This window comes from Euprymna scolopes, chromosome 12, assembly GCF_053919585.1.
Source record: "Euprymna scolopes isolate OS-2025 chromosome 12, ASM5391958v1, whole genome shotgun sequence".
Taxonomy (NCBI): Eukaryota; Metazoa; Mollusca; class Cephalopoda; order Sepiida; family Sepiolidae; genus Euprymna; species Euprymna scolopes.
Genome location: NC_136493.1, coordinates 135,126,803 through 135,152,294, shown reverse-complemented (window position 1 = coordinate 135,152,294; position 25,492 = coordinate 135,126,803). Strand labels below are relative to the sequence as shown.

Sequence of the window (25,492 nt, the reverse complement as noted above, 5' to 3'; positions counted from 1 at the left end):
GTTAGCCAGGTGATATTGAATAGTGAGACGTGCCAGGGAAGTAATAGGTTGGAGAGTGATGCACGTTACAAAGCTAGTAGGCTGAAGAGGAAGGTATTCTAAGGAAATGATAGGTTGGGGATAAATAAGCTACAGGCTGAAGAGTGAGGTATGCTAGGGATGCGATATATGATAGGCTGAAGAGTGAGGTATGCTAGGGATGCGATATATGATAGGCTGAAGAGTGAGGTATGCTAGGGATGCGATACACGATAGGCTGAAGAGTGAGGGATGCGATACACGATAGGCTGAAGAGTGAGGTATGCTAGGGATGCGATACACGATAGGCTGAAGAGTGAGGTATGCTAGGGATGCGATACACGATAGGCTGAAGAGTGAGGTATGCTAGGGATGCGATACACGATAGGCTGAAGAGTGAGGTATGCTAGGGATGCGATACACGATAGGCTGAAGAGTGAGGTATGCTAGGGATGCGATACACGATAGGCTGAAGAGTGAGGTATGCTAGGGATGCGATACATGATAGGCTGAAGAGTGAGGTATGCTAGGGATGCGATACACGATAGGCTGAAGAGTGAGGTATGCTAGGGATGCGATACATGATAGGCTGAAGAGTGAGGTATGCTAGGGATGCGATACACGATAGGCTGAAGAGTGAGGGATGCGATACACGATAGGCTGAAGAGTGAGGTATGCTAGGGATGCGATACACGATAGGCTGAAGAGTGAGGTATGCTAGGGATGCGATACACGATAGGCTGAAGAGTGAGGTATGCTAGGGATGCGATACACGATAGGCTGAAGAGTGAGGTATGCTAGGGATGCGATACATGATAGGCTGAAGAGTGAGGTATGCTAGGGATGCGATACACGATAGGCTGAAAAGTGAGGTATGCTAGGGATGCGATACACGATAGGCTGAAGAGTGAGGTATGCTAGGGATGCGATACACGATAGGCTGAAGAGTGAGGTATGCTAGGGATGCGATACACGATAGGCTGAAGAGTGAGGTATGCTAGGGATGCGATACACGATAGTCTGAAGAGTGAGGTATGCTAGGGATGCGATACACGATAGGCTGAAGAGTGAGGTATGCTAGGGATGCGATACACGATAGGCTGAAGAGTGAGGTATGCTAGGGATGTGATACACGATAGGCTGAAGAGTGAGGTATGCTAGGGTGGCAATAGACAGAAGAAGGAGGCGTATCATGGAAGCAATAGGTTGGAAGGTGATAGGCTGGACAGCAAGGTGTGCCAAGGAGATGATAGATTGGAGAATGAAGCATTTAATAGATTTATCTCTCATGTCTGTAGCTGAACACTAAGCCATCTCATTGACTAGAGCAGAGATTGACAGGTTTACCAGTGAGTCTTTGTTTGCTTGCACTGTTATAAGGAACTCCCTGGCACTTCTTCCTTTTGCTAATTAGAAGGGACTGTCAGTTTTTGTATTTTTTTATCCTACTATGTTTATGCTGCAAAATTAGGGTGACATCTCCAGGGTACAAGCACAAGATTTGGTAGAGAAATCAAAGAAATGCTGAGTGCAGTTACTTTCCTGAACTTGTGGTGAGGTGAGGAGACTGTTCCTTTTTTTTTTTTTTTTTTATGATCCAACCCTACTGGATTATATAGTATCAATAATACAAACTGAGAACTCTTCAATAGATAGACAAGTCTGGATATTTTGAGAACTGCTAATGTAAATAATAAGGTACCAAAGTTGTACTGTGTCATCTCTGAAGGTTTTGCAGTGTGTGTGTGTGTATATATATATATATATATATATATATATATATATAATATGTGTATGTATGTATTGTTTTAACAAAAACCAAGACATGGATTGATAGCAACAAATAGTGTATTTCAATATATATATATATATATATATATATATATATATATAATGTGAGTAAAAAATGCTTATTCAATTATATTTCATCTTTTATTTATATGCCATTCCTTTAATTTATGAAGCTCTATATAACTACAGAGCATATACAAATAAATGACAAAAGTCTATATTCCAAATTTCCAAATGTTGTCAATGTTACCATTTTTTTTTTTATTAAGCATGTTGAAATGTTCAATTCTTGACACCACCTGTTTCATAGTCTAGAATCATTCATGTAATTATTATGTAAATTTTTTTAATTTATTCCACTCATCAGAAGAAAAGGAACTAGTAATTGCATGAATGATTCTGCACTACGAAACAGGTGGTGTCAAGAATTGAACATTTCAACATGCTTACAAAAATAAATGGTAAGATGGGCATCTTGAAATTTGGAATATAGACTTTTTCATTTGTGTGTGTGTATACACACACACATATCAAATAAGCAAAGTTGACTAAGATGCACTTGGATGGACAACTTGATCTATTTGATGGGATTATCGCCAAAAGTTGAGCTGTTCTGTTCTGTTTTGTGCTATGGATAGCCACCCACATTGGAGGGCCATGGTCACCAGCACTGTTAAACAACAAGGCTGCTGCTGCTGATAATATAAATGTTATCAACTATCCAGTTATATTACATTTGTAACTGGGAAATAGATACTTTTTGATCAGGTCTGCATTTAATTAGGATTTTAATCTTGATTTTAGGAGAGGTTTTGAAAAAATTGGAAATGAAAATATTAAGAGCGAGAACAAACTTTTTATTTTACTTTTGAATGCGTTGTATTTATGGCGATACTTATTTGGTAGCAAAAGTGTATGATTGGGGTAATGGATACTAGCATGTACTGTGAAATTAATTGATAAAATATCAACTAATATTCAACTGTATATTGTGAACCATTCATGGGATTAAATGAAGCCAAAACAGTTGATATGTTGCAAAACAAACAAAAATGTATCTCTAAAGAGGATGTCAGAAACATTTTCACGTTTTCAGTGTTTTATTATTATGGGATTCTTTAAAATATATTTTGTGGTCAAATTTCTTCAATTTCTCCAGAAATATTATTAAAAACGTTTTGTAAACAACATGCTCCTATCAACAACAGACAGAAAATATTAGTTCATGTTTCGGTTATAATTAAGGAAATGTAAATATAAGGGGACGAGGAGTTAATATATTCAATGTGTAATTGTTGATAAAAGTTGCCTACTTGTTTTTTTTTGTTTGTGAAGAAAATATTTTTGGATAAAGAACAAACTGGTTGATATATTAAAATTTTAACACATATAATGTACATGGATTTGAAATTTTTCCATGAGGCTATTAAAAACAAGTTGTTTTTTTTTTTGCTTTTTTTTTTTTTTTTTTTTAATGTAACAAAATTCATTATTTTTAGCTGAGAAACACATTTTAATCATAACAAAGTAAACATAAATTGTTATATATACGAAGGGCGTTCCAAAAGTAATGCCTCCTATTTTTTATTCCTCTTGACTGGATCAAAGGGGATTGCGAATTGCATTATAATGATGATTGAACTTATGCATTCATGACTTGAAAGTTTCATCTCAGTGTTGCAAATATTTATGTGAAACTCTAAGAAAGCGCCTTCTGTCGTGGACATGCGTCAGAAGCAGAGATTTAACATGAAATTTCTTGCAAAAGTGGATTAAAAATGATGGTGACTATGTAGAAAAATAAATTCTGGAGCACAAAAAGTCACTCGTTTTAATGGTACTACTCCCGTTTTCATAACTCTTCAACTTTTTGAGTTAAAAAAAAAGGGAGGCTTTACATTCATAATGACCCTCATGTTATATCTTGTATACTTATTTATAGAAACATAATTGGCTACGTACTGCAATTCCTTTAGAAAAGCAGCGTCATTAAGCGGGATGTTTCACTATGCAACCAGATTTTTACTGGTCATTTTTTTATGCAATGTCTTTCTGTTATTTGAAAAGGAACAGAAGATCATAATAAAGAAAAAGAAACTTTCCAAACATTTATTCTTTACCCTTAATTTTAATCTGCCACCTCTTTCTTTTTTTTTCTTCCTTTTTTTCTTTGTTTTACTTTATTGTGATTGTTCCTTTCCAAATAATGAGAAGATGTCACATAAAAGAATGACTAGTTAAAATGTGATTTCATTGTGAAACATCCAACTCGGTGACACTGCTTTTCTAAAGGAATTGCAACAAGAACATGTATGCATATATGTAGCTAATTATGTTTTTATAGATAAACATAATATAATTATGCTCTGCTTGCCATTGAGCATTTTTTTTTGATAAACACCAGAGTTTCATTGGATTTACATCTAGGAAATTACAGCAATAGATATGTGTGTGTACAGGGTGACACCTCCCCCCAAAAAAACGGGCCCCAACTCTAATTAGGCCCCGTTTCTTAGTGTTTTGTCCGAATGAAATGAAACTTTGGTCATAACTAGTTTATTATATTCAAAACATCACATCAAAACACTAGGGTCTTTGGCCTTTTTTTTCTCCGTTCTATGTTCTAGATGGCCTCCATTTAACTTTTGTTTTTTTGGGGTCACTCTGTGTGTGTGTATATATATATATATATATATATATATATATATATATATATACTAGTAGGCAGCCAAGTATTACTTGGTCATAAAATATGTTTAAATATATTTTAATTTATGTAAATTTCATATTTATTATTATAGAACCAGTCCTCTATTTATTATATTGTACCGAATATATAGTAGTCTTTTCAAAAGTAAAAAAATGACTTATATGCCATCATCTAGAATTGAAATCAACGTAAAGCTCTCCAACCTTATTCGTTATCCCTGAACCACGTCCATACACGTATAAAAGTTAAAAAAAATAATTTTGTTTAACTTATAAATGTATATTTACACCTGCCAAATTCAAATTTTTTTTTTCAATTTTGAACCCTTAGCAGCTATTTTTACCAGCTAAAAAACCAAATTGAATTTGTTCCACAGGTCCAACTTCCCTATATATCAAGTTTCAAATTTAAAGATCAAAAATTGACATAAGAGTTTGGTAGAAACTGTTCCTCACACACAGACAAGATCACTATGTGTGCATATAATGGTTGTATCGATTGGTTTCCTAGATGTAAATCCAATGAAACTAGCATAATTATTAATAAGTGCTCAATACAGGAAGGAGTTGGTATATAATTTGTTTATTATACAAACATTATTGGTTACATATGTGCATACATGTTTCAGTGGAATCCTAATTCAAGGAGACCACCTCATCAGACTAAATATTGATTCTTTTTGGGTCTGATAAAGTGTTATCTTTGAATTGGGATTCCACTGAAACATGTATGCACATATGTAACCAATAATGTTTGTATAATAAACAAACGCTATATATTTATGGGAAAATATGCTTATCCAAATCCTTTATATATATATATATATATATATATATATATATATATATATATATGTATATATATATATATAACTACTTAATTTACTCACATAAAATTAATATACGAAAGTATAAATTTATGCGTAAACTTTAAGTACTTACTTCAAAAGTGCTCAATACGTAGGTAGAGCTAGTTAGTAAGTTATAAAGTAAATATGGCGATTAAGCTACACTGAATATTCCGCGTTTCATCCACTCTAGGACTCTTCAGGCTTATGCGCATAAGCCTGAAGAGTCCTAGAGTGGATGAAACGCGGAATATTCAGTGTAGCTTAATCGCCATATATATACTTTATAACTTACTATATATATATATATATATATATATATATATATATATATATATATATATATACTCACACACACACTAGAAGTATTCCTGACATGTTGGGTTACAATCACAATTACTATGTTACTTTGATTTCATTCTAAAATTCATAAACTGTGGCATCTTTTATGACATTTTTATTGGATAACTAATAATAAGTCTTCTGCATCTATATATATATAGAAGTATTATTCTTTATTATTTTTACATAGAGGTTAAGACTTATTTTGTCATGTAATTTACTTAGGTTTGTATACAGACATGCGTGTATAAATTACATAACACTGAAAAAAATCTCTCTTTCTCTAAATTCCAACAGACATCAAGAAATATTAAAAAGTGGTTGAGTCAACATAGTGACAAGGGTCAAGGTAAATGGATAGATGACTAAGCGAGATGGTTGATTTGTTTGATCAATTATGAATTAGTGCTAATCAGAATAATCAAATTTTTTTTTTTCAAACATAACACAATCTTAAAAGTATGTTCTATATATTTTAGCATCTATTTTTCTGTTATAGAAAAGTTTATAGGGAGACAAATGTTAATCAACTTGCTTTTAATATGATATATTACGGATAATGAAGGCTGTTTTCTTTCTGAGATTTAACAATCTTTGCTACAATCTTTGTTCCCTGCTCTGTATACCACCTCCATTTGATCAAATGCATTCTTACCCATTGCTTGTTGCTGAAAACAAGACATTGACCATTTTCTTTCCATCTTTTTAGTTAACCTTTTTTCCTTAACTACAATAAAAATCTGGATTTTTTAAAAAATTTATTTTGAGAAAGATTTTTCCATTAAATATACTTCAGACTTCTAAATCTAAGATTCCCCCTTTTTTTACCACAAGCTTTTTAAAAAAATTTTTTTTAAATCAAACCCATTGTCAATTGTTTTGTTTGTTTTTTGTTTTTTTTGTTTTTTTTTTCAAAATTTTAAATACTTAATTTATTACATATCACCTACCTTAGTATCATTTGTTTTGATCAGACTTGTTCTCACCTTGAGTGTTATTTGTGCACCATCTTGGTTGGTGTAGCCTTCGACCATCGTCAGGCATGTTGATCACCATCTTAGAAAAGAAATGAGAAAAGTTACTGGCTCTGTAGCTGGTTTCATATTTATGGAGTTGCCCTTGTTTTTTTTGCCATGGTATCGTATGTATAATAAAAAAAATTGGTTGACAAGGGGAGTAACTCCAATGTTTAACAAGGGACTATCTCCGCTTCACTGTTGAAATTTTAAGGAGGGGGTTGTACAAAATACTGTTGATTTCTATGCTCGGTTTGCTTAGTAATTTTTCTTTTTTATTAGCATATGTGCTGCTTCTTTAAGTCGTCCAACGTTCCATCTTGCATCCCATGCAGAACCATAATAAAAAGTTAGTTTTCTTGTTCGAAGGTCAGTAATACATAATAGATTGAGATTGCCATAAAGTTGGTATCACATATTACGAGATAAGTTGAACCTCAATATTAAGTTGTTTCATTTTTTTTAAATTGTTTTAACTAAAATAACATAGAAATTTACAGAGGATAAATATGCATGTCCTCGACTCCGACATTAAAATATGACGACATAGGATCGAATTATATATATATATATATATATATATATATATATATATATATATATATATATATATATATATATAAAAAAAATAGAAAATTTATTATGAACAAGATAAATTTCATCTATAAATAACTGTCACGTGTAAATAAGTATGAATGTCTAACATAGGAGAATATGTTGTCCACGTGAAATTGTAAAAAGAAAAAAGTGATTTTCTACAAAATAGTAGGATTTGAAACAGATAAAAACTTTTATTCTTTTCATACATCTCATTTCAAAATCAGCAAAAATTACAAAAAATGATCCAGTAGAATATATGATAGATCTAGTTTTTACAAAGAAATCATACTTTATATACTACCAGGTTGACATTTTGTATTTTGAAATGCTGGATTTTAATTGAAAGCAAGGGAAATAAGCCGGTTTGTCATAGAGAACTGGTCCCAAGGAACTATTCCACATTAAAAGCTACAATAAAACTCTATAATTCAATAAATATTATTTTTACTTATAATAATTTTTCTACTGAGTAATTTTTGGAATTTATACTAATTTTTATATGACACGTATGTAATAGTGTTTTTACCTGACATGCATTTTTTCAAATCCTGCTATTCTGCAGAAGCACCAAGAAAACATTGAAAAGTTACTTCCCTTCGTATATTATGGATATAATACCCGTACTTACCTGGCTGCTGCTTAAGTAGGTGTTGTTCATACCAATTGGGGATACGTGCCTGACAATCAGTTCAACAAACGCTTTGTTGTTGTTGCGCTGAGGTAGGGTTCTGTTAAATCCTAGGTGGCTCACCATCTCAGCCTTTATCTGAAAAGAGTTTATTGCTAATGGCCTGAGATACTCTTTACCAGGAAGTACCGACAGGGTTGCTCATTAACATGTAAGTCAGAATGCGCTTCACCTAGTGTACTGGCTTTTCAAAACATTATTGACCTTGTGTCTAACGTCCTGCAGAAATTGTCAATGAAAATACTAAAACAGATAATCTTACTTGTTTGCACATTGAATGTTTTCGATGGTGTGAGTAATAGTAGTACTGGCAGAAGAGTAAGTCAATGGCATAAATAAATGATGTAAATAAAGAAAAAGACTAAAGTGGTAATTATCGTCATCATCACAGTCACTCATAGCTGAAGATGACTAGGCAGGGTCTCGGTGCTTTATCCTACGGTGTTGTAGCATTCCATACTCACTGTGGAAAGTTTCCCCACAAGTATTGCATGGGTTGTGCCTTTGGTAATGTTTTTGTTCAGACTTGGCTTTTATTTTTTGCCTCTATTTCTGCCTTCTATAATGTAAATCTCACCTGTCTGTTTAAATGTATTTGTATGTATGTCTGCCTAAAACTTTTGACAGAGGCAACAAATTTTCACAAGATCATTTTGAAGCTCGATCCTTCGGACGACAAATATCGAAAAATTGGCTAAAAAGCATTAATTCCTTTACCCTCAACTGGGCACTTTTCTATAAGAAGAGGTCGCTTTTTTTTCGCCAATATTTTCAAGTTATCCCCCTCTTTTCAATTTACTAGCCTTAATTTAAACATGCATCACTTCCGGTTTGGCAATGGCTGCAACAGCAAAGACGTCACAGTTTTTTCACATTCTTTTCCTCCTTCGCGATACGGGTTTGTGCCTGGCTGCCTGCCTACCTACTACCACTTTTTTTTTTCTTTGCTCAACACACACCTTCAAACACCCAGGCAATGCCAGGCACACAAGCTAGTTCCTTTATGAAAGCTACTGCACCAGCAACTTTAGTCTGCTGCTAGCTCTTCCCAATTTTTTGTGTTCATATTCATTGCCTTTAGGTGGCGCTTTATCACATCCTTCTTTCTGTACCCATTTTCCAATCCTTCATACAATAGGATTTTTGGGATGTGATTGTTTTCCATTCTGGCTACATGTCCAGTCCATCACAGTAGTAGTAGTAGTAGTAGTAGTAGTAGTATTCTAAGAAAAGAACTTTAAAAAGATGACACAAATAAGCATCATGAATAAAGAAAGAAAACAAATCCTTGAAAATTATAAAACCTTTTAGAAATGGTAAAAAAAGGTTCAGGGCTGTATGTAGGAGTACACATTATTCTTATTCATTACCGGGCAATGCTAGTTGGATCTTTTTAATATTTATATATGCTTTATAATACAGAGTGAGTAAGGTATTTGAAAAAACATTTAAAACGATGATAAAAACCAAATTTATTTATACCTTAGTACGCAGATGAGTAATGGCTGAACTACAGGTTTATTATATATCTATCTCCAACTTCAGCTCCAATAATAATATCAATTTACCTGGTCAGGCTCCTTGCCCAGACCAATGTGACTGTTTCTATCTCCAGATTTCCCTGTCTATCATTAGCTGCCTTAGATCTTCAGGATCACAGTTGGCGTTATGTGCAATTTGTTGGATGTACGTGGATCTAAGTCGTCCTATGCTCATGTGCGCATAGTGTGGAGTCCACAACAATATATTTCTCACCAGCTCTTGTCTGCTTCTTTGATAGTGACTCGTGAATCATAGATGTTGCTCCCTGATGGTATTAGATATGGCAGGCAGATTACCATAAAATTGCTGCTTTGTGGGATGATCTTACCAAGATATATTTAACACTGTAGCATACGGGTGTACATGCCATCTAGCTTTCTTTTCTATCTTTTGGTGAGTGTCCAGGTTGTAGCACCATAAACAAGGACACACTCTACCACTGTTCTGTGTAACTGCCTTTTCAATTTGTCAGTTAGCCTTGAAGTCCATGCTGACTACAGCTATCATATCGGTATAGGATCTAAATTGTTGAGATAACCATATCAAATGGTTTTGATATTTGTCATTACTTGGGTTATGGCGGTTTTAAATGTTGCATTGCGTGCTTTGGTTGGTAATTCCCTGTTGATGCTTTGAAAATAGAAAATCACACAATTGCAAGTACAGAATCATGTTTTAAAATAATTTTTGCACCTTGAATGAATTATATAAATCTGTTCTCATAGAGTGTAGATGAGATGGAATATTAGGAAGATTCTGTTTCTCGGCTGTACATGAATAATTCTTCATTTATTTTGTTAGATACTATTTTAATGACCTTATTGCATTAATATTATAGAAAGCCGAGGGAGGGGGGTGGAGGGGCTTAATATGTGAACTGTTTGAAAATGTAAGCAAAAATGCATTATTTACGAGTTGAAATACTCTTCCATAGATGGTTACTTTTTTTTTTTTTTCATTTAGTGAACAAGAAAGCCTTCTAGATCAAAGCAATTTTTACTTTTTCAGAGTGCTCGTTTTTGAAGAGCTGTATTTTTCCTTACATTAAAAAATGATCTTGTGTCTAATTATACCTTCATGGGGAGACAATCCATTCCTTAGTCTTTTAGCTAAGAGCACATTGTAGTATCTGTTTCGATATCGCACTTCATCATTTCTGTTCTCAGTCAGTGAAGAAGAAATCCTTTCAGACCAAGGCAATTTTTATTTTTGCCCCAATCTTGGAAGACGAATGAACACATTTCTAAAGAAATGGCAGAAACACTTGAGGACAAAAGTGGTTGGTCGCGTTCAATGCTGCCAAGACTAAACTAGTTTCATTCAATAATTACAAGAGAACCTCTCTACCATCTATAGCAATGGTCAACGACTCTTTATCTGAGAGTACATCTTTCAAACTCCTTGGCCTAACGTTCACAGGAAACATGAGTTGGAACAATTACATTGAAGGCATTGCCAGAGCTGCTGCAAGAAAGGTGGGCTCTCTCTACCGTGCTAGACAACTAATAACACCCGAAAGTATCCTGTACCTCTATAAGGCCACCATTCGCCCATGTATGGAGTATTGCTGTCACATCTGGGCTGGTGCATCTGCTACTAGTCTCTCGCTCCTTGACAAGGTTCAAAAGAGAGTCGCAAACCTGATAGGCCCTGAACTGGCATCTAAGCTTCAGCCTCTGTCCCATCGACGAAATGTTGCATCCCTCTGCCTTTTTTACAAGTATTTTAGTGGTGAATGCTCTGACAAACTGCAATTACGTGCCCCCACGACGTGAGCACCCTCGACAAACCCGACAGGCTGCTAAATCCCACCCCCACACTGTAGAGATCCCTAGATGTAAAAGATCTTTTTACTCCAATAGTTTCTTCCCCAGAACCGCTAGACTCTGGAATTCCATTCCAGGTCCCTGCTTCCCCAACAGTACTGACGTGCAGAAGTTCAAGTGTAACATTAACCGACATCTTGCTGCCCAAATCCCTACATAGTACCCCAGTAGTTGTTGCCCCTGATAGTAGCCCCTACACCAAAGTGGCAATTTGCCTTGTTTGGGGTGAAAATGTAATAAAATAAAAAAACCGACCTTGTGTCTAACTCTGTAAATAGAGATACATGTAAACCATTATTGAAGTGCAAAAGATTAGACTAAAAAATAATTTAAAGGAATCCTGTTCCTGTCCAAAAATCCCTTTATATTAAAAAATTAAAAATAAAGAAAAATCTGCATGATGTATGTACCTGTGACAAAACAAAAATCATATTTTAAAAATTACATTCATTGATCAAGTAGTTTTATTTTTATGAAGAAAATCATTTTTAAGCAATTAAAAACATTTGAATTCAAATAATTAGTTAATAAAAATGAGTTATAAAGAAAATTAGAAGCTGAAGTTTTAGGGAAGGGTAATAAACTGTTGGTGAGTATCTTTTAATGTTTTGGGCCTGTTTTAAAGCTGAATGTTTTCCTGCTTAATGTTCATTTTTGATGAGTACAGAATTTATGTAAGTAAAGTGATTTCTGAGAAGATCTTTCAACCAACAATTACCAAAATAGTTTTACTCAAAATTGACACCAAACCATTAAATGTCACAATGAAATAATGAAATTTCTCTGCTTTGCTATTATTATTATATACATATTATTAATTATTATAACTATATTATTACTTGGACTTTTCAGATTACTGTTCTTATCTTGAGTGTTATTTGCACAACGTTTTAGTTGATGTAACCTCCAACCTTTTTCATGTATATCTTCTTGAACTCTGGAATCTATGCAGAAATTCAAACGGAACCCTTTATTTAATCCATGAGGGTAGCATGCTCTCATTCCATCAGCCATGACTGGGTAGAAGTCCTAAGTAATTCGTGATTGTATTTTGAGTGTTGCACGCACTGAGGATTATACTTTTATTCAGCTTCTAAAAGAGTTTATCATACAACTGAATTTTACCAAGTTCTTTATCTACTGCACCACTAGTTCTTGCTGTCGACACTCAAAATACAATTGCGAATTAGGATTTCTATCCACTTGCAGGTGATGAAACGAGAGCATGTTACTTCTGTAGATTAAATAAAGGGTTCCGTGCAAAATTCCATGCAGATTCTTGAATTCAATAGAAAGATTCCCAAGTACGATAAGATACACCTGAAGAAGGTTGGATGTTACACTGACCGAAAAGTTATACGAACAACTCTGAGGATTAGAATAGTAGTCTGAATAATCCAAATAATATGAATTATCAATCCTCATCTAAAAAAAATTCAAAAGCATTTCTCTACTTAGTCATTATTTCCATAAAAAGTGCTCAATTAAGTTTCAGTTCCCAATTTCTCCTTGCAAAACTTTCATATCAAGAATTTGTCTTGTTATCAAAGCTACAAAGGACTTTCTTTTATTCCACAAAATGTGTAATCATGTTGTAGTCTGCAGTGAATGTATCTCATCCTAATGTGTTCTACAGATGGAAAGTTCTTGGAAAGAAACTCTGTTTATGCACATTCTGTTTTGATGTTTGATGAATGCAGGAAAATTTTCTATAGGTATTTCTTAAAATTTTCTGTTTGTTTTATTTATAACTGCCATATTTCACTAGTGTGTTTATATACATAAGCACTTTATCTTATCAAGAATCAACCACATTTGGGCTGGTGCACCTACTGCTAGTGTCTCCCTCTTGGGTAGGGTCCCAAAAAAAGAGTTTTCAATCTAAAAGTTCCATCGCTTAAGCTCCATCTCTGTCCCATCACCGCAATATTGCATCTCTGTGCCTGTTTTACAAGTATTTTAATGGAATGTGCTCTGATGAACTCATTGCACTTGCGTCCCCTCGACATATATATCCCCAACAAACCTGCTTAGCAACAAAATCTCACCCCTTCACTGTTGATGTTCCTAAATGCCAGAATTCTTTCTACTCTAATAGTTTCTCCCCTCAAACAGCTAGACTTTAGAATTCCCTTCCTGCTTCCCTGACTGTGCTGATATGCAGAAATTTAAATGTAACATAAAGCAACATCTTGTTATTCTTTCTTAGGCATGGTCCCAAATAGTAGCCCCTTGCATCCAAATGGAGACATGTCTTGTTAGGGGTGAACGTGAGTAAAAAAAAAAAAAAAATTTACTTCCCATTAAACTGTCCAGTATCAAATCCAATATGGCAAATAGACAAGTTTAACACTTAATTATGTGTGCATGTTCAATTTTGATCTTAGTTCAATAATGAATATCACTTGAAAGATTTTTTAATGGAAATATTTTACTAGCATAAGTTTATTTCTGTTAGATATTATTACTATTAACTAGTACTAAATCTGCTTCTAACCATATATCTCTATGCATTGTTTTCTTTCCTGTTGCTTTCTGTGCTTATTAACATTCTATTTTGTTTTTATTTTTTACAAAAATAATCTTTTATCTCGTGTATGCTAACCAATTTTTTTTATGTAGTTTACTAACATCTTTATAGTAACGTTTACACAGTATTATTAAAACGTAAAATATGTTTGAAAAATATATTTAAAAAATGATGATTACTTTATTGGTTTGATCACATTAAAAGAATGGATGCAAGTACTTTGGTTAATAGATAAAGAAGAGTTTAGGTTGCAAGATCACTTGGTAGGGTAAGGCAAATGATAACATGGGGGGGGGATGATAAAGATGATCTTGAGAGAAAGAGGGATAAATGAAAACCTGGCCAGAGATCGGTTACTTTGGAAGTAAATTTCTAAAAGCCATTCAACACAATGCCAGCATGTAAAATGGACGTTAAACTGAATATGATGATATAGTATTACTGTTTGTTTTCATTTTACTTCGACAAGTTCTCAGAGATCAAGGAGCCCCCTTTTCTTTTTTAATTCTATATGATATACATAGATATCCTAGTGTTTAATCAAGATTCTCCGCTACATCTCAAATGGTGAGTTAATAAATAAGTGAAGAACACTAATATTCCTCTCATGAATTGGCCACTTAATTATATTATAGTTTATATTTATGGAGGTCTTTTCTGAATTTTGCTGGATTCCATGACAAGAATTCATTTGGTCTGGTGGAGTATCCAGCTAAGTGCTGTTACTTAAGCTAACATCGTTAAAGGATACACCATTCCTTGTATGAGCCTGTGTATAGCCATGTTGACCGAATCTTATTTGAGCTTTAAATATTATGTTATTTTGAACATTTAGTCAGTTTACTTGTAAGGTGAAGTGTCTTTATGTTAGGATATCTTGACAAACTCTTGAACAGGGAGACCAAAGACACTCGAGGATTGTGTCTAGTAGATAATTCAAACATTACAAAAATGTAAAACACTTTGTGACTATTTAAATCTCTTCTGCTCACTTTAGACTTTTGAGTTGGATGAGATGCAAAAGGTTTGACATGTGAATGCAATTTGGTTAATGGACTCCTACACTTCATTCTCAATAGAATTTATAGATTTTTTTTTTGGGGGGGGGGGGGGTCAGAATAAACTAATGCAAATTATTTCAGTTTTTTTTTTTCTAAAAAAAAATAAAATAAAATGGTGCTGAGGAATTTAATGCAACCATTTTATTTGTTTTTTTTTTTTGTTTGTTTGTTTTTGCATATTTTTTCATAAAAGAAATGTATACTTACGTATTCACATTACCACTTACAGGATAACCTATAATGAGGTTAAGCATACAGCTGTGATTCTATGCCCCCCTCCCCCTCACAAAAAGGTGTTAGGAATTGAAAACAGAGAGAAATTGTTGATCAGCATAACAAAAGTATAGGAAGTGAGTAGAAAGACAACTGAGGTGGAGATCATAAGTGGTTCATAAATGCATACAAAAGCCATCTGAAATAGGATTGTTAATTTTCTTTGCACATTACATGGCCAGTATTCACCTGTGCATGTCTTTTTTTAAAAAAAAAAAGAACAAAATTCTTCCGCATGCTATTACCAATGTGCATGAACTGTTGTATATCATGTTCTTTTTTTATTTCAATTGTTATATTGCTTTTGGACAAACTATCTCTGCTTGAAGCAATAACAAACAGGATGCAAATATTTGATTGAGAGGGCAATATTTGAACAGTATTTGAATGCAGGCTTTGCATATAAAAGCATTTTTATTTTAATGTTTTTTTTTTTTTTGTTGTTGTTGTTGTTTTGGATTTTCAATTACTGTTGCTCTTTGAGGTTTTTATATTTACAATGCGTAAAGACTTAAAGATGTTTGAAAAAGATATAAACTAAATGGTATTTTATAAGTATGCATCACAAAGCAGCCTAATTTAGAATGTGAAAATGAGTAAATATAGTGAAATTCCTCTCAAATTTGACTTGAAATATCTCATTTATTTGGAGGATTATCTTGATAAAATTTGAAGGTAAACAAAATTTTATATTTTCTCTTCATAAATGTACAATTCTTCCTATTGTGTAATTAGTAGGATTTTTTTTTTTTCTTTTTTGTTTTTTCTTCTTCTTTTTAGGATATTTCAAGTAATGTTGCTGTTTTCGATAACTGGCAGTTTTTTTATATACAAAAAATTAGTAGGATTTTTTTTTTTTTTTTTCAAACTTGGTGTGCATGATATTTTGTCATATGTATGAAGATAGTTCCAGCTTAAGGAAAAGGGACCATTTGTCAATATAGTGGGGTTAATATAGGCTTTTAAGTTAGATCCACATTAAAGTTTGTTTTTTCCCAATGTTCAGACTGGTTTGATCTAATAATTATTGCTTCAATTATGATTAATTTTCATTTTACATTTGATAGAACATTACATTTGTAATGAATTTTGAGTTGCTCTAAATTTTTGTTTTTGTTATTCACTGTGACACAAGATGTAAAATTTCCTAATTTCCAACAAACTTTGAATGATCATAATTTAGTGGTTAATCGAGCTAGGAAAATAACTATAACATCATTGTTTGCTTTGCAGAGATCTCTGTGCCCGCATTAAAACCTTTTACACGTAATGAAACTAAAATTTTGGCTTGGGATACCTAATAATATATGTACATTTTGAATGTCTCATAAATTGTCGCCATTTATTAATCTGTTTGTTTTCTGATCTTTTCAAAATTGGTTGATTAGTCTTTCACAAAACATTGCACTAAGTTATAACTATGAATGCAGAAAGGTAACTGAGCCAAGTTCTTTAGAATTGTAACACCCCGCTCCTAAATAAATAAATGGCTTTCTTTTTTCTTAAAATATCTAAAATTTCTACCATTATAAATTGATGGTGATACCCGTGATACCCAGGAAAAACTCTTAATTTTAAAATCTAAAAATATTCCCCTTTTGTTGTGAAATGTTGCACTTTTTCACAAATATCTAAAAGTTCAGATTTATTTTTTCTTAAAATCCAACAAAAATTTTATTGCATTATTCAAGTAGTAGTGATCGCAAGGGAAGATAACTCATGCCTTTTTATTTATTTATTCTGAAAATGTATACCATCAATGCAATAGTGTACGTGTGTATTTTATTTACCTCTTATCCAGGAGGCTAGACACAAGATCAGGTGTGGTTTTAAAAAGCCAGCACACCATGCCTAAGCAGTCTTGTTGGTCTTCCCAGTAAGGATGCCTCAGGCAATTAGCAATATACTAACTCCTTCTCAAAGAGAAGTTACAGTGGACCTCCTAAAGCTTAGAGCCATACCTCAGCTCGAAGACAACAAAGTCATTGTCAAACTGATTGTCAAGTACATATACTCAACTGGTACAAACACAGTATTTAGCTGGTAAAGCTAAGTAGTGTGTGTGTGTGTGTGTGTGTGTACACACATGCACACACACACTCTACTTAGCTATATATACATAAGCATTAAAAAGGTACCTTAATAAAATGTAGTCCGATATAGAATCTTCACTATATCTATAAATAATGGATTGTAATATTATATATATAAATAACAATAAAACTAAATTACAGTAAAATAGAATTAGTAAATAAACACAACAACAAATAAAACAAAAATAACTGTACCAAAATTTATATGTATTTTATCAGAAATTTCGTACAGTGAAAAGTAATGGATAATAGCTAACCACCAATCCTGATAAAAATAAGACTTGTAAAGAACAGATGAATTTTTCTATAGCATCAATGGCTATTGAGAATCTGAGCAAAGTTCCAAAGATATAAGGATATACTTTTCACTTCGCTGCACTTCCTACAGCTAAAATGATAGCAAATTTTATGCGCAGTATTATCGTCGATCCTAACAATTAGTCTGAGTGGGGCATCCTGACAATTAACAGAACTCCAGATCTCCATGCTTTAAGTACAGGCCACTCTAGCTTCCATTTACTTTGGTTTGGGAATCTTACTGTCCTTCATTTCTATGACATGCGTATCTCCATTTTATACAAATACATCAGTGTCTGTAAATTTATATATATATATATATATATATATATATATATATATATATATATATATAATGGCACAATCACATTGACACACTGGTTCTCGCCAGATCACCGAAGTTAAGCAATGTCGAGCCTGGCCAGTACCAGATGGGTGACCATTTGGGAAGGTTAGGCACTGTATGTACTGCACCAAATCATAAAAATTTCCAGATTGGTATCTGGAGGCACATTAATTCACTGGGAGAGATGCACCCCCAGTCTTCGTTAAGACATGTATCTAGGAGAAAGAAACTCTGATGTAAAAAAAACTGCGGTCTACTGTATACTCTCTCCTGTGGCAATCATCTGCATTGACAAAGATAAGCAGTAATACCAGAAAGTGTGGTTGGTTCTACACAAAGCTTTCACCACTATAAACAAATAATCTGTGGATTTCTGAGCAACTTAATTGTTGTGGTGGAACCTCATATGTCAAAATCGACGGGAGAGTCCAAAATAATATATATATATATATATATATCATCCACATACAGTACTGTTTTGCTGTATCACAGTCCACCAGTGTGGCTAGACTAGCACCTCTCATTAGCCAAGGATTGAACCTACAACCATCTCGTTGATAGTTGGCAGTTCTAACCTCCAGCCCATGGGATCTTGTAAACGACCTCATCAAATGTCCCTTTATATAGACACTCGCTCACTGCTTTTTCAGTGCTGGATCTTCTTGTTTATTTACAAACAGAGAGCTTTTCATTAACGCTAATTATGCTGCAGGTGAAATTCTTTTATGACAGTGCTCTACTCAAGGAGGTAGGGGGGGGCTTAAAATATAGTTATTTACATACAATACTGTTTCACTGTATCACAGTTCATCAGTGCAACTAGGACTAGCACCTCTACCAAGCCAGAGATTGAACCTACAACCATCTAGTTGATAGTCGGCAATTCTATGGCCTATGGGATTGGTGCCCCTAAACGACCTCATCAAATGTCCATTTATATAGACACTCGCTCACTACTCGTACAGTGCTGGATTTGTTTGATTATTTACAAACAAACAAACAGAGAGCTTTGTATTATGCATGTGTGTGTGTGTGTCTTGCCTGGTTCTTCAGATTTGAGGATCAATGGGAACATTGTCCTTGGCAGCATGCCCATCCGGTGTCTGCAGACTGATCCTCGATATGCATACTGTGACACCTATGACGTGTGTATGTGTATGTATATATATATATATATATATATATATATATATATATATATATATATATATATATAAATAATATATCCACACCAAATAAGGGAGTCAGGAATGTCTGTGACAACCATCGGGGGATATCTCTGCTTTGAATTGCAGGAAAGATTCTGGCTAGGCTCATTCTAAACTGAATCAAAAATCATCTCGTTGATAAGGTGTATCCAGAGTCCCAGTGTGGGTTTCGGTCGGGTCACGGTACCATTTACATGATATTTTCCTTACGTCAGGTGGCAGAAAAGTTCCGTGAGAAAAATCAGGAATTGTATATGGTGTTTGTTGACCCGACGAAAGCCTTTGACACTGTGACTCGCGATGCTCTTTGGCAAGTTTTAAGAAGGCTTGGTATTCCAGAAAACATGCTGAACGTGATCATTTCCTTTCATGAGGGGATGAAGGCCAATGTTGTCTCAGATGGTATGATGTCTGATCCATTTGATGTTATGAATGAGACCAAAGAGGGATGTGTAATGGTGCCAGTCCTCTTTGCGCTCTTCTTTTCACTTATGCTGAAACATGCATTTGATTATTTGGACACTGGTGTCAAGTTTCAATTTCGGTCATCCGGTGGCTTATTTAACCATCCAGTTTAAGGCCAAGACTCTTCTTCACACCGAAATTATTCGCGACTTGCTCTTCGCTGATGATGCCACACTGGTAGCCACATCCTTTGAAGAAGCCCAGGTTCTTCTTGATCGATTTTCAGCCGCGTGCAAGGCCTTTTGCCTGACAATTAGCATAAGGAAGACTGAGGTAGTGCATCAGCCACACCCTACTCCAAAACAAGTTGAAGGCGTAAAGCAAAATCCACCAGAGTATAGATTTCCTGCGCGCAAGCTGAAGGTCGACGGTCATGATATCAATTATGTCAAGTCATTTCCTTACCTTGGTAGCAAGGTGAACCAGGGCGGTTCTCTTGATGATGAAATTGTCAACAGGATTGCTAAGGCCACTTCTGCCTTTGGAAATCTTCGCCATCGCTTGTGGAACGAAAGGGGTGTTCGACTGGACACAAAAATCCTTGTCTATCGTGCTGTTGTTCTTTCCATTCTTCTTTATGGATCTGAGTCATCGACCCCATACAGACATCACATTAATCAGCTGGACGTTTTCCACAAAAGCTGTCTACGCTCCATATGTGGTCTTAGCCTCCGCGACAAGGTATCAAATGCCGAATTATTCACAAAATGCAAAATATCTGGCATTGAATCATTCCTTATTCAATCGCAATTGCAGTGGGCTGGTCATTTATTGAGGATGCCCGATGACAGAATTCCAAAAACTGTACAAGGACAAGATGAAGAGTAACTTGTCTGCAGTGAACATACCATGCAAGAGTCTTGAAGATGAGCTGAATGACCGAAAAGGATGGAGATCAAGGTGTTTTGAAAGTCTCCAGAGGTTTAAATCTGAAAGAAAAGAGAGTAAGAGCAAAACGCCTAGCAGCCGCACCAATATCTGCAGCGTTAAATCCTCATTCATGTTCTATTTGTGGCCTTGTTTGCAAGTCCCTTGCTGGACTAAAAAGTCATCAGAGGAAAAACCATAAATGAGTTTTAGAAATATAGGTTGTCCAAACCCCCATACGTCGAAATCGAGGGGAGAGAGTCCATCATATATATATATATATATAATATATATATATATAATATACATGTATATATATATAATGTATATATATACTATATAATGTATATATATACTATATAATGTATATATATACTATATAATGTATATATATACTATATAATGTATATATACTATATAATGTATATATAATATATAATGTATATATATAATACATATAATATACATGTATATATATAATATAGAATGTATATATATAATATATATATATATAATATACATGTATATATATAATATAGAATGTATATATATAATATATATATATATAATATACATGTATATATATAATGTATAATGTATATATATATAATATACATGTATATATATATATATATATATATAATATACATGTATATATATACATGTATATATATATAATATATATATAATGTATATATATATATATATATAATGTATATATATATATATAATATACATGTATATATATAATGTATATATATAATATATATATAATATACATGTATATATATATATTATATATATTGTATATATATAATATATATATAATATACATGTATATATATTATATATATTGTATATATATAATATATATTGTATATATATATATATATATATATATTTTTTACACAGTGATCACCACTTATCAAGGCTCGGAAGCCACGCAGGGATAAGGGTTATTGCAAGTACATTACGTTAGTGTGGAGATTTGATGAAGTATTTACTTAAGGGGGCGGTTCATTAGGAATTTGTTAACATTGGACTTGAAGACATCCAAGTTGTAGTCCGGTGGGAAGCAGGCAGACGGAACAGAGTTTCACAGGCGTGCAGTTCTAAGAAAGAAGCTTTGTTCATGGAATCCGCGTTTTGATTGTGATATTGTATATATATAATATATTGTATATATATATATATAATATATTGTATATATATATATATAATATATTGTATATATATATATATAATATATTGTATATATATATATATAATGTATATATATATAATGTATATATATATAATATATTGTATATATATATAATATATTGTATATATATATAATATATTGTATATATATATAATATATTGTATATATATATAATATATTGTATATATATATAATATATTGTATATATATATAATATATTGTATATATATATAATATATTGTATATATATATAATATATTGTATATATATATAATATATTGTATATATATATAATATATTGTATATATATATATATATATAATATATTGTATATATATATATATAATATATTGTATATATATATATATATATATATATATTGTATATATATATATATATATATAATATATTGTATATATATATATATATATATATATATAATATATTGTATATATATATATATATATATATAATATATTGTATATATATATATATATATATATATATAATATATTGTATATATATATATATATATAATATATTGTATATATATATATATATATAATATATTGTATATATATATATATATATAATATATTGTATATATATATATATATATATAATATATTGTATATATATATATATATAATATATTGTATATATATATATATATATAATATATTGTATATATATATATATATATATAATATATTGTATATATATATATATATATATAATATATTGTATATATATATATATATATATAATATATTGTATATATATATATATATATATATAATATATTGTATATATATATATATATATAATATATTGTATATATATATATATATATATATAATATATTGTATATATATATATATATATATAATATATTGTATATATATATATATATATAATATATTGTATATATATATATATATAATATATTGTATATATATATATATATATAATATATTGTATATATATATATATATATATATAATATATTGTATATATATATATATATATATATATAATATATTGTATATATATATATATTGTATATATATATATAATGTATTGTATTTATATATTATGTATTGTATATATATATGATATATATTGTATATATATATGATATATATTGTATATATATATATGATATATATTGTATATATATACTAGCGGGGGTACCCGGCGTTGCCCGAGTGTTTGTTTCCGGGACGGGGGGTTTAAAAAATGTTATGGTAGGTAAGTAGGAAGGATCAAACCCGGAGTCATGAGTAAAAGTAGGAAAATAAAGTGTGAAAAAAAACAAAAAAAAAACATCTGCAACGTTAACAGTTCGGCCACCAAGAAAAGTCCATTCCAGTTGTTTAGGAAAAAAAAACAAAAAAAAAACGACTACGGTAGGTCGGCGCGAACGTGAAAATATAATGTGAATTGTCCAGCAACCTAACCACTACGCCACAGAGCACTGCAGCTAAGTTTAGTGATTTTAAATAACTTCACATGAAAGAACTACGAAGCCAAACCGGTGTTCTCTTCTCAACTGTTCCTTGTGAACAATCCCCAAACGGTGTTAAGTGGTGGCAGGGGGAGGAGGAATATATTAGAGAGAAAATATTTTACCACTTCCATTGATCTTAACCGATCTTGGCCGTGACTTCTCAGCAGAAAAAGTATAGAAATCTAAGATTATCGAGGAATTTGAGAAATAATAAGCCTATAACACACCTCAGATATTGTTCTGCCGTTTGTGCATATTATATTTGCATGAAATATCTTGATTTTTAATCCTATTAATGTCAAAATCAGTCGGGGAAAAAATGAGTTCATTTTATTTATATAGAGATGATATATATTGTATATATATATGATATATATTGTATATACAGTGATGATCATATTTATTGGCACGGTAAAATAAAAGTTAAATTTTGTCTAATAAATTCTAAAAAAGGGATTAAATTAAAGAAAATAACAAAGTATATTATGTATTTTTAACTGGCCTTTCCGATGCAGCAATCGGATTTTAGAAAAAATAAATAACAAAGGAACAACAAACATAATTGCAAAAAACCCTTGTTCAAAATTATTGGCACGGCTTTGTTTTTCTTTTAGTATCAGTATAATATCAATCAATTTCCGGTTTACGTGCTTTCTGAACTTTTTTATAGCCATATTATGCTTGTTTAACGCTAATTCAGTGAATAATTTTTTTCAGATAATTTTTAGATAGCGATTTATTTAAACTATTATAAGTGACTAAATTATAATTTTCAATCGCCATGGTTAAAACTAAGGAACACAGCGAAGACGTCAGGAAGCTTGTTGTAGCATGCCATACCAATGGGGAGGGCTATGATAAGATTTCAAAGAAGCTAAACCTTCCCAAATCCACTGTTAGAGCCATAATAAACAAGTTCAAATCGCAAGGCCACGTTATGAGTTTAGAGGGTAGAGGGAGAAAAAGGATTCTTTCCCCAAGAGATGAACGGAAAATTGTTCGACAAGTAAAACAAAACCCAAGGATCTCTGTTGGGGAGATTGTTGATGAACAGAGCATCTCTGGAGTGAATGTATCTCGACATACAGTTGGTAGAGTTTTGAAGAGAGCTGGTTTAAAAGCATGTCGTCCGAGAAAGACTCCCTTATTGAAGCCTATGCACCTGAAAGCAAGGCTAGCCTTTGCAAAACGTCATATTGATAAAGATGTTGCATTCTGGAAACGTGTTCTATGGACTGACGAAACGAAAATAGAGTTATTTGGCCATAATAAAGTGTCTTATATTTACAGAAAATCTGGCGAAGCTTTCCTGCCTAAGAACACCATACCCACAGTGAAGCACGGTGGAGGCACTTTGATGTTTTGGGGATCCTTTGCTGCCTCTGGACCAGGGCGACTTGTTAAGGTCACAGGTAGCATAAAAAAGGAAGATTATGTTAAAATATTGGATGAAAACCTGAAAGACTCTGCTAAAGAGCTCTCACTTGGTCGTCGTTGGTGGTTCATGCAAGATAATGACCCAAAGCATTCGGCTAAACTGACTAAGAAATGGCTTGAGGACAATCATATTAATGTTTTGGAGTGGCCATCACAAAGCCCAGACCTTAATCCAATTGAAAATTTATGGAGAACATTAAAATTGAGGGTAATGCAAAGGAAGCCTAAGAATCTTATTCAATTGGAGGATTATTGTCAGGAAGAGTGGGCTAAAATTACTACTGAAGAGTGCAACAACTTGGTTGTAAACTATGAAAAGCGACTGAGGAAGGTAATCAAGGCCAAAGGCTATACAATTGATTATTAAATAAATCGTGCCAATAATTTTGAACAAGGGTTTTTTGCAATTATGTTTGTTGTTCCTTTGTTATTTATTTTTTCTAAAATCCGATTGCTGCATCGGAAAGGCCAGTTAAAAATACATAATATACTTTGTTATTTTCTTTAATTTAATCCCTTTTTTAGAATTTATTAGACAAAATTTAACTTTTATTTTACCGTGCCAATAAATATGATCATCACTGTATATATGATATATATTGTATATATATATGATATATATTGTATATATATATGATATATATTGTATATATATATGATATATATTGTATATATATATGATATATATTGTATATATATGATATATATTGTATATATATAATATAATGTGTATTATATATATACGTTTAAAAAGTCATTTTTATAGTTTATCAAAAGGTCTACTGTTTCCGCAAAAGAATTTATTTCGCCACATTAAAAAT

General features: G+C 32.2%; 1 protein-coding gene across 16 annotated transcripts in view; it reads left to right on the top strand.

Annotated features, from left to right (window-relative positions):
• LOC145291500 (sorting nexin-13-like) overlaps window positions 1-25,492 on the top strand; it is a 289,540-nt gene that overhangs the window by 186,309 nt on the left and 77,739 nt on the right. The window lies entirely within an intron of this gene.